A 15883-nucleotide genomic window follows, 5' to 3' on the forward strand; every position below is an offset into this window, starting at 1 on the left:
TGCATTCTTGAAAATCACCTGAGTAAATTTGACATGTTTTCTTCACAAAAAATGATAAGTATATGAAGTAATGCATAGTTTAATTATCTCTATTTAGCCATCCTGCAATGTATAAGCTATGGTCCCAATTTCTCCCAAAATTCAACTTAACCCCCACTGTGGTGGTATTAAGGGGTGGTAATAAGGGGTGGTATTAAGAGGTGAAGTGATTAAGTCGTAGGGGCTTTACCCTCATGAATAGATTAGTGCCTGACTAAAGGCTGGAGGGAACTAGCTTAGGCTCTTCTTGCCCTTTGGCATTCTGCTGCGTGAGGACACAGTGTTAGCCTCTTCTGCCACGTGAAGATGCAGCAAGAAGGCCCTCACCAGACACCAAATGCTTGATCTTGTACCTTTATCTTGGACTTCCAGCCTCCAGAACTGTGAGAAATAAATTTCTATTGTTTATAAATTACCCAATCTGTGATATTTTGTTATAGCAGCAAAAATGGACTGCCAGTGTTCATATTTCAAAACATGTTACACATGATAAATATGTACAATTTTTATTTGTCGATTAAAATAATAATTTCAGTGTCTATAGATCTTTTCTCTTCATTGTTTTTCCCCAAATTGTTGGACTCTGAGTAAGCTTTTGCCAGTGGCATTTTAATTAATTAAAAGAAGAGATAGCCAGTGTTTATAATAAATGAATCATCTTAACATTTGAGTTTTTGCTGTAGGGGAAGAAAAATCTCTTTTTCTCATTCATTCTAGGTTCATGACTGAGGCCCTTATAACAAAGGACAGATAAACAAGAGACAAGCATAGAAATTTATTTAATATAAATTTTATATGACACAGGAACTTTTATAAGGGAGTGAAGGCCCAAAGAGATGTTTACACTTGTGTATTTTTATGTTAGGTTTGATGCCATGTGGATGGTTGTGGGGAAATGGGATTGGAAAAAGAATATGAGCTCTAATGATAATGAACTAGGGTAAACTTTGCTAGGCTGTGTGTTCCTATTCTCTCTGTGATCTGCGTCTTCCAAAATAAGGATGCTCCTTTCCTCTGGGGATAGGAAAGGCATTGCACATGAGAGTCACCTTACCTGCTTCAGGGGAAGGTCAGAAAATCCTTTCTAGGGTTTACAACCTGCTTTACGGGAGAATCGTGGGAGCTGAGGGGAGGTTAGGGTGGCCTGCCTGCTTATGTTGTCTTCTCAGATTCCAAGTGCCATATCTTGGGCCAGTGTGTCCTGAATCCCATCATTACCGTAGGAAATTCCATTTCAGAAGCCCACTCTTTGCTAACCTCCAGTTACTTCTAGAACTGGACACTGATGCTGAAATCTGGAATTTCTTATGTGATGCCAAATAAAGAAGAAAATTTAGAAGATTATGTGTATGTGTGTGTTTAACAAAGTATACATACTTTTTTTCTTCAGAGAGTAAAACTTCTGAATCAACTTGAGGTAGTGTTTTCAAATTGTTATCAAGGCATGCTGCTATTTCAACTATTAGAGGGATAGCACCAGACTTAAACGACCTTCTCTAAATGAGTCTTCAGGAACTAGGAAGAGCATTTTTCACTCTGCTGTTGAAAGTATTTTGTTTGTCTTTCTGTGAGTATACTGTTTCAAAGTGTTTCACTAGATTATTATATAACCTGATTTTTTTCAATGTCTTCTGTGTGTATGCTTTTAAGTTTCTAAATCTTTTCTCTTCATTGTTTTTCCCCAAATTGTTGGACTCTGAGTAAGCTTTTGCCAGTGGCATTTTAAAACATATTTATATCCTTCAGATGCTAAAAATAGTTTGTGCACTTTTAAACGGTTGGAAAAGAAAGAAGATTACATGATGTTTGAAAATCACATGAAATGCAAATTTCAGTGTCTGTAAATAAAGTTTTATTGGAACACAGCCATGCTTATTTGTTAATATGTCTCTGACTGCTTTCACACTATACCGGCAGAGTCAAGTAGCTGCAATAGAGACCTTATGGTCCACAAAACCTAAAATATTTACTATCTGGCCCTTTACAGAAAAAGCCTACCACCCCTGGTATAGAGTGAGAAAGGCCAGAAACCAGAAAAAAAAAAACTGCGGCTTTTCCCAAAAAAGCTTTGGTTTTTTTTCTTATGACCGGAATCAGCTTTATTTGCCTTTCTTTACTTGGTGCCTGACTGAGTGCTGGATTAAAGCAAATGCTTAGTTCTAAAATTGTTGCGAGAATCAAAACTCGGGAGGCCTTTCTTCAGGGTAAACTTTTCCTCTGAATATATATCATTATCTTTGCCATTTTTTTTTTTTTGAATTAGATTTTGCCAGAAGAGATTTGTCATACCAGGGCCATTGAAGCTTTTCTTTCATTTCTAAAATTGTACATAAGAGAAAAAGAATTAGGTAAACCAAACAGATAAAACCCTTTTGTGCTCTGCACATTCACATAAGGATTTAGTTTCAGCTTATCCTGTGTATTTACTCATGGTTTAGTCTCAAGATTTGTAAGTATTGGCATGATGAGATAATGTTAGCATTTGAATACTAACCACAGAAAGCATTAAGCAAGGTCTGCAGTCATGAAGCATTTGCCTTTTGTTCCCCTCCATTAGGTATTTAATGTATTTTTTACATCCCCCCACCTTGTCTCTGTTTTCACCTCCTTTGAAGGGAATCTTTTGTCATTGAGATTCAAACCTTCTGATGAGTAATGCTAAGCAATGGTATAAATTTCTTCCCATTCCCTGAGATAGCCATTGTACTATTAATATTTCTGTCTGTTGTTTAGAAGTGAAGCCTATATTAGGTTTCTCAATCCTCTAAGGAATTTAACATTTTAAGTGCTCGTAGAGTGCTGTGGGCTCTAAAAGGTATCAAAAGCATTCCATCAGAAATAGAAGCTAGAGAGCCCTTGTCCTTCAAGGAGGTTGAAGTCTGTATGGTAAGAGAGGGGTAACATGCATATGAATTCTGAACATGTACTAGCAGCCTACAAAGTGAATGGAATTCCACCAGAGCATGCAGCATGAAGGAGCGATCTCGGCGGGGAAGGGAATAAAGTAGGGAGTGCTTCTAAGGTGAATCTGGGTTTTATGGAAGGTAGAGTCATTGGTTCCAGGGAAAGAAGCCAGTCCAGACAGAGGGGATGCCAGGTACTTCCCTGACATCTCAGGATGCCTTACTAGAACATTAAACCCAGCATGTTGCAGACAGAATGAGTTTTTCTCACTGAATCTAGTTCCTGCTCCTGCCCTCACTATTTCCATCAGTGTCATGATTTTCTGAGTTATGCACCTGTCTCTCACTTTAGGCTTTTATTGCTTCTCCAAACTACTGTGTAACTGGTCTGCCTGTACAAAGAAGCTGCCAGGTTTGTCTTCCAAAGCTTTCTTCCCATCACTGTGACCCCTGCACGCCATTCCAGCATCCTATTGTGCCATTCTCTGGAGAACCGCTCTTCCACATACTAGCCAAATTTGACTTCCTTCAGTTTTTTTTTTTTTTTTTGAGATGGAGTCTTGCACTGTTGCCCAGGCTGGAGTGCAGTGGCGTGATCTTGGCTCACTGCAAGCTCTGCCTTCCGGGTTCACACCATTCTCCTGCCTCAGCCTCCTGAATAGCTGGGACTACAGGTGCCCACCACCATGCCTGGCTAATTTTTTGTATTTTTAGTAGAGACAGGGTTTCATCATGTTAGCCAGGATGGTCTCGATCTCCTGACCTCGTGATCCACCCGCCTCGGCCTCCCAAAGTGCTGGGATTACAGGTGTGAGCCACTGCGCCCGGCCCATTTTTTTTTTTTTAAGGTGCTGTGCTGTTGGGTTTTGTTTGTTTGATTTTTGTTTTGCCTCAGTGTCTTTGCCTATAGTGTGAATGTTTTTACTTCTTTCTTTGCCATGTTAACTCCAGTTCCTCCTTTGGGGTTTAGCTTAGGTGTGTTTTCAGGAAGCCTTCCTACACCTTCTATGTTGGAGTAAGTCCTCTCATCATGGGCTTCTGTGCATCTTGCACTTCCTATTTGGTGTGCTTCTCTGTAGGTTGTAACTTCCAGAGGGCAGGGACCTAGTGCTATTAGACAAATGATGAGTGCTCAAATAAAAGATGTTTTTCTCTGAAAATACATTTAAATTTTCCTCATTGTCTACAAAATTAATTTCAGACATTTTAAAATTCATTCCAGACCTCCCGTAATATGGCCGGACCTTATCTATATTAATTATTGAATTAGATTTGGCAACATTCAACAGAAAACCCAAATGACAGAGATTTTAATAAGACGGAAGGTTTATTTTCCCCTCCTCCTCCTCCTCTTTCTCCTCCATATCCTTCTTTCTCTCTTTCTCTCTCTCTCACACACAGACACACACACACACGCACACACACACATGCACACACACACGTCTGTAAGTAGTCCCCAGGGCTGTGGGCTGGTATGACTGCTCCACAGTTACCAAAGAGGCCAAGGCTCCTTCCCTCTTTATGCTTTGCCATCTTTGGCACATGATTTCCATTCTCAAGATTCCCTCAGGATCCTAAGTGACTGCTGGGGCCCCAGCCATCTTGTCCCTTGTGGGAATAGTGCTAGCAGAGTAGAAGGGAGACTCAGAGAGAGGAAGACAAAAAGGAAGCTAACATGAAAAAGAGACTGGCCAGCAGTTCTCCAGGGAGAACAGCCTTTTCATCAAATGCTAGTTCTTTGATCTTCTGGGAAGAAAAGAGTTTCTAGGAGACCACAACTTTTTACTGCTTTGAAAATTCCAAATTCCTGAGAATATGATTCAGTTAATGAGCAACATTCTCTGTGCTGGCAAAGGAGGAAATTACCTGGATATGGACCTATCTTTGGAGGATGAGAGAGGAGCCATTATCTCTCCCCCACTGTTATAATGATGCTGTAATGTCTTTTCAGTAGGCATTTGCCTGAGCTCTTTTTTTTTGGACTATAATTTCCCCCCACCCCACTTTCTAATCTCTGCTTCCCAAAATCTTATCTGTTCTTAAGAGCCTAATTCCTTTCTTTTCCCAGAAGCCTTTCCACATTCTCCTCAACTGGGAATTTTTTTTTTCTTTGAACCTCCACAGATTTTTGTGATGATCTTTCTCCATGTTTTAACATAGTTACCTGTAAATGTAGCTAACTCTTCCCTAGCTCCCTCTCACCATCAAATGCCATCCCCTTGAGTTACGTCAGGGTCTATGCCTTGTTCACATCTGCTGCAGCTATCACAGAACCTTTAACAAAGTAGGTTCTTAAATCTTAAATGAGTGTCTGCTGTGAGGGAAGGAAAGCAAATAGACTTTTTGGCTCAAGTAAAGAATTGATGTGTTTAGAAGAAACACAGGTAAAGAGAGAGGGGATTAGTTGTTGGATGATCTTGATATCTAGGCTTTGGATCTGGGCTTGGTAGAGTAGGTGAGTGAGCCCTGAATATAAGGGAACTGGCTAGGGAGAGATGAAAACCATCACTTCAGCTCCTGTGTTCCAGGGTGTTGACTTCATTAACTGCCCCACATCCACCGGATTTCCCCAGATCTTAGTTGACATAGAGACATTCATTCTGTTTCTCACCTTAAGAAAATCCAACCTGAGTTAGCTTCAGGTTGGTGCTGCTGCTAGGCCTGATAGTGATAGACTTTGGGAGGAACTGAGAATCCCATATACTAGGTGGTATCTGAATGTGGCACTATGTGATATAATGCTCTCAACTCTGCAGTTTCTCTTGTAAGAGGGAAATAATTCAGTCTGTTCTTTGACTCCTTTTCTGGGTTTTCTTGGCTCCAGGCTTCTTAGAACACTGTTTACACTGTTCCACCACCCCCAATCTTTACCTCCATTAGCTCTACCCCCTCAGCCCCCACCAAAACGCAATTCTTTTCAGGCAAGTGTATCATACAGGTGCTCTGGTGGTCCGCCAGCCTTTTAGCAATGTCGAGAGTTCTCTGCAGGCTCTTGACTGCAGTGGCCTTGGTTAAATTGGATAGAATCACCTTTTTGGTAAATTCCCTTCCAATTCATTTCACAAATGGCTTAAATCATTTATGTTGTTTTGTTCAATCCACTCAGGAAATGAAAGCATTGCCATTTTAATTGTTTTAGAACAGCATTTTACACCTAATATAGACTCCCACAGCCAGCCAAATGCAGATGTTGGCTCCTAGATCGCTGACTGCATGCTGGCTATGTTCTTGAGTGCGGAAGGAAACAGATCCAGCCAAAGACTGATTACCTTCCAGAAGGTCACAAAAGAAGTTTCTCTTTATCTATGAAAGAAAGTAGATGCCATTAGGTGTTGATTTTTTTTTTTAAAGTGCTTTTAATTTAAACAACATTTGAATAAAAATTATGGTATAGTCAACCACAAATCAGTTGATCAAGTCTCAAATTTTGGCAGTCTCCCTTGATTCAGTGTTCTTGGGCAAGTTTACTTTCTTTTTCTTTTTTTTTGAGACAGAGTCTGGTTCTGTTGCCCAGGCTTGAGTGCAGCTGCGCGATCTTGGCTCACTGCAACCTCTGCCTCAAGCAATTGCTCAAGCGACCCTCCCACTTCAACCTCTCAATTAGCTGGGACTACAGGTGCATGCCACCACACCTGGCTAATTTTGGTATTTTTTTGTAGAGATGAGGTTTTACCATGTTGTCCAGGCTGGTGTAGAACTTCTGAACTCAAGTCATCTGCCCACCTCAGCCTCCCAAAGTGCTGGCATTACAGGTATGAGCCACCATACCCAGCCTCTTTTTTTAAAAAATAATTTTTTACTTTGAAATAATTTAAGACAAGAAGTTGCAAAAATAGTACTGAGAGATCCCAGGTACCCTTCACTCAGCTTCCCCCAATGTAAGATCGTATCTTACATGATCATAGCACATTGTCAAAAGCAGGAAATTGACATTGGTGCAATACTAGTAATTCAAGAACAGACCTTAGTGGAATAGTTTTTACATGCAATCTGTTTTTAGTGTGTGTAGTTCTGTGAAATTTTGTTACCTTTGTAAATTCATATATACTTTTGATTTCTAATGCTCATTTACCTTCAAATTATTTGGAACCTTTTTTTTTTTTATAGAGATGGGGGCTTCCACCATGTTGCCCAGGCTGGTCTCGAACTCCTGAGTTCAAGGGATCTGCCTGCCTTGGCCTCCCAGAGTGCTGGGATTACAGGTGTGAGCCACCACACCTGGCCTATTTGGAGCCTTTGTGTGAATAATTAATAATAATTAATAGCATAACTGGAAATTATTTAATCTGGAAATCTCAATTTAATACTCAACTAAAAGACTACTAGATTAGAAAGTTGGCAGTTGGGTTCTAATTACAGCTCTTCAACTAGGCAGTTAAGCTTCTTTGGTTAAGTCATTTACATACTTGGTACATAATTTACTCATCTCTGAAATGAGTGAGCTAAATGAAACAAATCTTGATTTCTACTTTCCCTTCTCTAAACCGCCTTATGTCTACTGTATTTTAAAAGGCACCATCTGTATTTTACCAGATTGTTCTAGCCAAAACCTTAGGCATTATCCTTGTTTCCTTCTTTGCTGTGCCTACCTTTCTTCCCTCTGTATATTCCATTAGCAAGCCTTCTACAACATTCCCCAAATCTGTCTACTTGACTCCATCCCTTGCCTGAATTACTGCAGTAGCCTCCACATGTACTTTCCCATAAAACGTTTTCCACTTGGCAATCAGATCCATCTTTTAAAAATAGAAATCAGACTTTGTTATTCCTCTGCTTAAAACCTCCTCCAAGGATTTTACATTGCACTGAGAATCAGAGCTCTTCACCAGGGCCCAAAAGGGACACCTGTGACCTGGGGACTCCTGCTGGCTTCTCTAGTCATATCTACCATTCCCCGCCTTCTCCCTATAGCCCAGCACAGGCCTCTTCTGTCGCTCCAGTCGGCCAAGTCAGTGCCCACCTCGAGGCCTTTGTTCCAGCCTAGCCATTCTCTGTGCCTGGTGTGCCCTGCTCCCAGTTTTGCTCTAATAAGGGGCTCCCTCTGGTAATTTAGGTGTCAGGCCTCCTTGATGAGGCCTGCCTCATCAGTCCGAATTAGCCACCTCCCAAGTCACTTTCTGCAACATTATCCTGTTTTGTGGCTTGCACAGCATTTAATGCTATCTGGAATTATTCTCTGCACTTGATTGGACTTGTTACTTGACAAGTGAATTTCCCTTCTCTAGACTGTAAACTCTTGAGAAGTAGGGCAGCTTTAACTGCCTGCTTATCCTGCATTCCCAGACCCCAGGACAGTGCCTGTCCCATCAATAATTATTTGTTGAGCAGATGCATTTATGGACCAGATCATCACAGAAAATTTTGAAATTCAAAAAATTACTTAATTAAATGAAATGTTTAAAGTCATTAATTTTTGGGGATTCTGAAGGGAACTTTTATGATTACATTTCTGTGTATTACAGACTACTACTAGAGACGATTAAATTTCTGTGTACTACAGACGACTACTATTGTGTAGTCGTGTTTTAGTAAAAGTTCTTTTCCTGAGGCAGGACCATTTCAGATGGGAAAGATAAGTTTTCTGTACTCTAGGAACAGTCTCCTGTCTGTCTTGAACACATTAGACAGATGACCTTAATGATCGGAAGAGATGCATTGGAAATACGTTCCTTTCCCCCATCAGCAGTGCTTTTGCATTAGCACTGAGCAGGGTTTGACTTTCTTGATGATACAGAAGGTGCAAGAAGCTTAGTATCATGTGGTTTGACATTTAATCAGACTTGCTTTCCTTGTTAACCTAAAGGCCTTCCTCTTGTTTGGAATTTAATGTGTCAGTAATGGCTTCTAGAGCTGGAACAGATGGAGCTGCTGATGTTCTCACTTAAATGAAAAGAACACGATTTATATCTTCAGCTTCATTTCTTAAATTCTTGTTGAACTTTCATTTGTCAGAGCCACATAACCAAAATGTCACTATATTTGCTTTTGACGGCATTACCATCTACTTTTGCTTTTTAAGCAGTTTTGGAAATGCGATGTAGTATAGGAATATGAGTACACGTTTTTAAACATGTATTATTCTGAGTTAATGATTCACTGCTGCAGAAAGAGTGCTTTCTATGTGAAGGCAATGGTTATTTTTTTCATTAAATATTCTCATCAGAAGTTAATGGTTTTTCTTCTTTAATTCTGGAGTTCTCTTATAAAAAATACATGTACTCATATAGCTGCCAATGAGACAAGTGTTGACGTTTTGGTTTCTTTTGTTATGGTTTTATTGTTGTTATTGCTAATGAATTATTTTTGGAGCAAATATGTACTTTCAAGCAAATACGTGCAAATTTGAAGTTGGAAGGTAATATTTTCTCTTAAAAGCATTTTACCATTTTCACATTGCCATGCCCTTAGCTTTCAGGGTGTTTTTTCTTGAGTCATTATTTTCTTTTGTTGATTCTTTAAAATGTACCAATGGTGAGTATGAATTCATAGTATGAAAAATGTGAGTGATGGACTATGATTAGACATAGTTCAAGATAGCAGTTTATATGAAAAATTGATGCTCTAAAGCATTTACTACCAAAATTTGTTTTTGTATGTGTGTGTTACCTTTATTCCTCTCTTTGGGTCCACTTAATGGTTCTGTGTTTTTTGGAAAGCCAAATATGACTTGAAGGTAGTGAGGGAGAGGGAAGGAGGGGTGATATGAAATGAGTGTGCTGTTTTATCAGAAACCACTTAATCACAGAGCCTGAAGTGACAGCTGTTGGGAGAAGTGATCATACTGATGGGGGTAAAACTCCCTACTCATTTTGGGGAGCTTTTGTTTTCATAATATAACTTCTTTGTGCAAACAAAGGATGTTCTAAAGGAGAGGACTGTTTGCAATTGAGTGTTTTCCATTCTGGCAGCATCTGACTGAGAATCATTTCAGAAATTCTTGGTATTGCATGCAATCATTGTTTAGTAGCTGGATCTTTTTATGATAGAATTGTACATTTCATTTCTGTTTTAAGTCCTATCCATGTATTTAAGTAGTGTAATAAATAATTTTCTTGCCAGCAGGGTGACTTGAGTGAAAAAAATATGTATAATTTGGCCAATAGCCTAATTCTGTGACCTCTACAATCCAAATGGATGCTATGGCTTTTACCTTGGTTACATTTCAAATGACTTTCATTGGCCTGAAATTCTATTAGTATGATTGATTCAGGATGCTCATTCAAAGTCATCTAATCTGTCTGTGTCATTTGTCATGGATCAAATCTCTGGGCAGAGCGGTCATTGAACCTTGGACAAACCTCAGACTGTGTCCATCTGTCAATTTTATAAATGATTGGGAGGAAGGCACTCTTGTGAGTTCTGGATCAGTAGTGATATGATTCTGTTTGTGTTTTTTGTTTTTTTAAGTCTACTGCTACATAACAGACCACTCCAAAACTTGATACCTTAAAATAACCCATCTTATCTTGGTTGTGATTTTGTGGGTTAGGAATTAACAAAGGGCCCAGTTGGGCAGTTTGTCTCTGATCCGCATGGTGTCAGCTGAGGAATCTAGGGATAGGGGATCCACTTTTGAGATATCAGACTCAGATATCTGGTGCCTCGACTGGGATGCCTGGCTCCGGGCAGGTGGCTTAGCTGGGGCCCAGCATGCCTGAGCACTGGCATGTGGTCTCTCCATGTGGCTTAGGTTTCTTTCAGCATGGGAGCTGGGTTTCCCAAAATGTGAGGACGGAAGCTTCAAGGTTCAAGGTTTCTTAGGATGTAGCCTCATAAGTCCCAGAACACCAGTCCTCCTGCATATTACTGGTCAAGTAAAACACTAAGTCCAACCCAGACTTGGGGTCAGGAGGGAGTCGGGGAGGGGAGTAGCATTATCCTTCACTTTTCATTGGGAGAAGAAACAAAGGATTTGAAGCCTTCATTAATGACTAGTGATGAGATCACATCAGAATAGCATTTATTTAATAGCAATTTATTACTCTCCTGAGGTTCAGGTGGCTTAAAGTGCAAATATTAGTAGGTAGTTCCATGTAAGGGAATCCCATTCCAAGTGACAGCCTTCGTTTAAACAAAACTCTAATGTAATTCATTCTAGTCATTTAATGGATGGAGACTCTAAAAGTGGCATGAATATAATCTCAAAATATCTAGAAAGATGTCAGTCCTCTGAGTCATTGTGCAAACTAGTTTGTTGAGAGGGTTCAAAGGCATCATAGACCTTACAGCTAGAAAAGATTCTAAGAGATTACATCATCATTATCAGAAAGATTTATTGAGCATCTCTTAGGTGCCAGGCCCTGGGAATACAGAGGAGAATATGACTGATTCTTGCCGTTGAGACATAGCTGAGGACATAGAACTGATACACAAGAGATGAACAGAAATTCGTGGAATATAGACTAACTGGTAAATAAAAGTACAGGTGATAAGAACACAAGAAGGAGAAGGAATCAATAAAGGCTTAGTTAGGGGCTGGGAAAGGCTATAAGGAGATACTTTCTATCACTCTGAAAACATAAAGTCCAAAGTGTTGGCCATTCCCAAAAGTCCCCCTGGGATCTGGATCCCTGCATCCTCTCTGATCCCCTTTGCTACCTCTCTTTTCCTCACTCACTGGCCTTCTCCCATGGATGTGTAGGCATTTGAGGATCTTTGCCACTTGCTCATTCCTCTCCCTGGAATGCTCTTTTTTTCAGATATTCTCATAGTTTGCTTTCTCACTTCCATCAGATCTAGATCTCTGGTCAACTGTGTTCTCCTCCAGCCTTCTCTGACCACTCTGTCTACTTCCTGTTTATCAACACAGTTTATCTCCATGAAGCCAGAGGTATTGTCTGCCTTGTTAATTATTGTATCCTGAGCACCTAGAGTAGTGCCTGGCATCATTGGTGCCCAATAAAATATGATTGAATATATGAATGAGTAAATGAATGCAGAATCTTGAAACAGGGTGTGTTTTTGAGCTGCTATAACAAAACAGTGTTAACTGGGTAGCTTATAAACAATAGAAACTTAGTTCCCACAGTTCTAGAAGCTGATACGTCCAAGATCAAGGCACCAGCAGATTAGGTGTCTGGTGAGGGCCCATTTCCTGGTTCATAGACAGTACCTTGTTGTTGTGTCTTCACATGGTAGAAGGGTCAAGGTAGCCCTCTGGGGCTTCCTTTATTTGAGTGCCAATCTTATTTATGAAGGCTCTGCCAAGGATAAGATTTAGCAAAGTGAAAAATAGATGATATTGCTGGATGCCTGCAAGGCAGAGTGAAAGAGAAGCAGAAAGTTACATAATATATTCATAGATCATCAGCTTCAGCTCTCTGACTTCAGGGGTCCTTATTTTACAACTTTGAGTACTGCAAACCATTTTGCGAATATATAAGCTTGTAATAGGACTTGCACAGGAAATGATTTCTTTTTTTCTTTATTTTTAACTTTTATTATAGGTTTGGGGGTACATGTGAAGGTTTGTTACATAGGTAAACACGTGTCACAGAGGTTTGTTGTACAGATTATTTCATCACCCAGGTATTAAGCCCAGTACTCAGTAGTTATCTTTTCTACTCCTCTCCCTTCTCCCACCCTCTCCCCTCAAGTAGACCGCAGTATCTGTTGTTTCCTTCTTTGTATTCATATTTTCTTATCATTTAGCTCCCACTTAAAAGTGAGAACATGCAGTATTTGGTTTTCTGTTCCTGCCTTAGTCTGCTGAGGGTAATAGCCTCCAGCTCTACCCATATTCCCACAAAAGACATGATCTTATTCTTTTTTATGGCTGTGTAGTATTCCATGGTGCATATGTACCACATTTTCTTTATCCAGTTTGTCACTGATGGGCGTTTAAGTTGATTCCATGTCTTTGCTGTTGTGAATAGTGCTTCAGTGAACATTCATGTGTGTGTGTCTTTATGGTAGGATGATTTATATTCATCTAGATATATACCCAGTAATGGGATTGCTGGGTTGAATGGTAGTTCTGCTTTTACATCTTTGAAGAATCACCATACTACTTTCCACAAGTGGTTCATTTTAGCCATTGAACTAGAATAGCTGGTTCATGACTGGTGGTAGTTATTAGAGAACTTGTCTTTCTTGAAAAATATTCTGTACTATACTATTTCTTTGTCTTTGCTCCTGCTCATATTTCTGTTTGGAATATCCTGCTTTTTGTATTGACCTGTTGAAATTCCACATGAATGTTCAAAAATGTAGTAACTTAAAACAGCAGTTTATTATTTCTCACAATTTGGTGTGTTGGCTAGGTTAAGCTGAGTGGCTTTCTGTTCCATGTGGTGGTGTCCACTAGCATCACTAATACAGCAGATGTTTTCAGGTTCAGAACTTGGCTGGACTAGAATGTCCAAGAAGACTTTACTCTCATGTTTCCTGTTGGCTGTAGACTAGAGTTCCTTAATTTTCTTCCATAATTTCTCATTTCCTCTGGTATCTAGACCAGCCACCTTACAGCATGGTGGCTGGGTTCCAAGTGTGAGAATAAGGAAGCTTCTACTTCATTTTACTTTTACTTTTTTTTTTTTTTTTTTTCTGAGATGGAGTCTTGCTCTGTCACCCAGGCTGGAGTGCAGTGGCACAATCTCGGCTCACTGCAACCTCTACCTACTGGGTTCAATCAGTTCTCCTTCCTCAGCCTCCCTAGTATCTGGGATTACAGGTGCATGCCACCACAGCGGCTAAATTCTGTATTTTTAGTAGAGATGGGGTTTCACCATGTTGGGCAGGCTGGTCTCGAACTCCTGACCTCAGGTGATCCACCCACCTTTGCCTCCCAAAATGCTGGAATTATAGGCATGAGCCACCATGCCCTGCCAGCTTCTATTTCTCTTGAAGCTTAGATCTAGAACTGGCACATCACTTTCATCACATCCTGTTGGTCAAAGTGAGTCACAAGGCCAGCCCAAATTCAAAGGGAGGGGAAGTAAATTTCCCTTCTTGATGGAATAGTTGGGATGCAGAGACAGGGATAGGAAGAATGATTAGTGGTGATGTTTGCTGACAGCTCTCCTCAGTGTGCTTAGATATTTGTTAGTATTATCTTTTCAGTAAGAGATAGGTATTATTAGTGAAGTCCAAGGCCTTTGAGTATTATTTGAACCCTTTGGTTTTGAGCTATGAATTTTTTATAGAGTGAATTGCTGTGAACATTTTGGGCTTTATTGAGCCGCAGCTGAAGATGATCATTGATTGACTCCTCGCTCTGCCTTTTTTTTTTTTTTTGGCTTTAGTTGCTGTTCATATTGTGTTGTACGTGTTCCTCTGGGTATATTAGAGGTTAAAATCAAAAGCCAAAGGAATCTGAAGGGGGTCCTCAACTCTTCTCTTCTCTTACTGTAACCTAGAGCAAGTGGCTCCATCAGCAGGACAAGTATAAACTCAGGAAAAGAAGCAAAAAGGAAACAAACCAGTTGCTCTGGGCTGATATAATGTTAAATGGCAGAGGGAAGCTTGAGTTACTCAGCTGCTGATTGGCTTCCATCTTCTCTCTCCTTGTTTCTCTGATTCAGTTCTTGCTTTCTACAGTTGATTTCCCACATAGCAAGCAGAGGGATCTTTTAAAGATGTAAATCAGATCGTGTTATTCCCCGGCTTAAACAACCCTAGGGGGATTTTCGTTGTACTTGTAATAAAATCCAGACTCCTCATCATAAATTAGCTCTTACTCTTGCCTCTTTACCTATTCTCTTACTCCTCTCCCCTCCCTCTTTATCAGCCACATTTTATTTCTTTCTGTTCCTTGAGCCCTCGAGGTTCATCCTGCCAAGTTCATCCCATCTTAGGGGTTTTGTACTTGCTGTTCCCTCTCTCTGGAACACTCTGACCCTAGATCTTTGTGTGGCTAGTTCTTCATTCAAGCCTCAGCCCAGAGGACCTCATAGAGACCTTTTGTACCCTCCTAGACTCTTTTTCTTTTTTTTTGGAGACAGTATCTTACTCTGTTCCCCCAGGTTGGAGTGCAGTGACACAGTCTCGGCTCACTGCAACCTCCACCTCCCAGGTTCAAGTGATTCTTGTGCCTCAGCCTCCTGAGTAGTCAGGATTACAGGCGTGAGCCACCACTTCTGGCTAATTTTTGTGTTTTTAGTAGAATTGGGGTTTCACCATGTTGGCCAATCTGCTCTTGAACTCCTTACCTCAGGTGATCTGCCCACCTGGGCCTCCCAAAGTGCTGGGATTACAGGCATGAGCCACCACACCTGGTCTCCTAGACTCTTGATAGTGCACTAGACACTTGCCCTCTCACAGTTCCTGTGTTCTGTTTTTTCTAGCACTGACTGCTCTTCTTCTCAATTTTCTCATGTATAAAGGTGGGGTCAATAATAGAGGCACATACCTCGTAGAGTTGTTAAGAGGATTAAACTAGTTACTATTTAGAAGAGTATCTGGAGCATGATATTGCTCTCAACTGTTAGCTTTATTGTTATATCATTCTTTACTACCTGAAATTGTCCTGCTTAGTTATATGCTAGTTTATTGTCTTTCATTCACTGCTAGAGTGTCAGCCTTTTGCAAGAAAGGACGGCATTTATGTATCTTTTTTACAGCTCATCCGTGTTCCCAGTGTGTTGTCATGCACAGTAGGTCCTTGACAAGTACTCATAAAGTCAATAAATGAAAGGCAGGAATGTTTATTTTGAACAGGCCAGAAAAAACATCAGTAACATTAAATTAAAGCTTGTGAAAGCTGAATGGATTGTAAAAGATTTTTTAGTTGTTCAAAATGGGTTTAGGATTTTTGGTCCAGAAGCATTCTGTTCCAGGACACTGAAAGACCCTAGGGATAATTAATTGTTAATTTTTATTTTTATGGAATTTTGAAGAGTGGGAAATTGTTGGAATTGTGATGACAGGTAAATGACATTCTGATTTTCAAGAGTGAGAAAGGTGGGCTTAAAAACTGTAGACTAGGAGCTTTATGCTACTAG

The 15883-nt window shown here is 40.1% G+C and overlaps 1 protein-coding gene and 1 long non-coding RNA gene across 3 annotated transcripts in view; one reads left to right on the forward strand and one right to left on the reverse strand.

Annotated features, from left to right (window-relative positions):
- Positions 1-15883, forward strand: part of CRADD (CASP2 and RIPK1 domain containing adaptor with death domain) — a 181232-nt gene that overhangs the window by 24819 nt on the left and 140530 nt on the right. The window lies entirely within an intron of this gene.
- Positions 10898-15883, reverse strand: part of LOC105505924 — a 30729-nt gene continuing 25743 nt past the window's right edge. Inside the window, exon 3 of the long non-coding RNA XR_001000845.1 lies at positions 10898-12194. This is a non-coding gene — a long non-coding RNA (uncharacterized LOC105505924). The remainder of the gene's footprint in view (positions 12195-15883) is intronic.

The sequence above is a fragment of the Colobus angolensis genome, unplaced genomic scaffold (genome assembly GCF_000951035.1).
Source record: "Colobus angolensis palliatus isolate OR3802 unplaced genomic scaffold, Cang.pa_1.0 Scaffold10, whole genome shotgun sequence".
Classification (NCBI taxonomy): domain Eukaryota; kingdom Metazoa; phylum Chordata; class Mammalia; order Primates; family Cercopithecidae; genus Colobus; species Colobus angolensis.